Source organism: Odontomachus brunneus, unplaced genomic scaffold (genome assembly GCF_010583005.1).
Source record: "Odontomachus brunneus isolate Ranch 3 - 2012 unplaced genomic scaffold, Obru_v1 Obru_scaffold_072, whole genome shotgun sequence".
Lineage (NCBI taxonomy): Eukaryota > Metazoa > Arthropoda > Insecta > Hymenoptera > Formicidae > Odontomachus > Odontomachus brunneus.
Window position 1 is genome coordinate 554,844 of NW_022639522.1, and position 602 is coordinate 555,445.

A 602-nucleotide genomic window follows, 5' to 3' on the forward strand; every position below is an offset into this window, starting at 1 on the left:
GTGTGTGTATGTGTTTGTGTCCGGTAATTGTTCCCGTCTCCTCAGGACTCGTCGAGCCGCCGCGTTTAGTCCTTTGCTGCAGGTCTAGTCAACCTCCGCTGCGGGAGCCAAATGGGGTAGAGCTTCCACGGCGTGGGGAGGAAGACGTTGGCCGCCTCTGATGCTGGCGATGAAGGCGTTCCCCAAAAAAGAGGGGACGGCGTCCCAACCCGCGTTGGTGAGGGTGTCCGCGGCCGTGGCGATCGACCTGACAGACCTCCTGCCTCGGGTTCTGGGGAACTGTCTCCAAAAAGATGGTTCAGGCGTTTCCGTAGGCCCTGGCTCTTAGGCCTGTGGGCTAGTGCCCGCGCCGAGGAGCTGGCCGCCTGCCCCTTCTCCGTCGTAGTGGAGTGATGGACGCCTCTTCGGCGTCGGTAGCCTTTTTGCCGCTTCTTCAGCGGACACGCTTTTCAGCGCGAGGTATCGCTTCTTCAGCGAGGCGCACTTCTTCAGCGCGAGGTATCGCTTCTTCAGCGAGGCGCACTTTTCAGCGCGAGGTATCGCTTCTTCAGCGAGACGCACTTCTTCAGCGCGAGGTATCGCTTCTTCAGCGAGGCGCACTT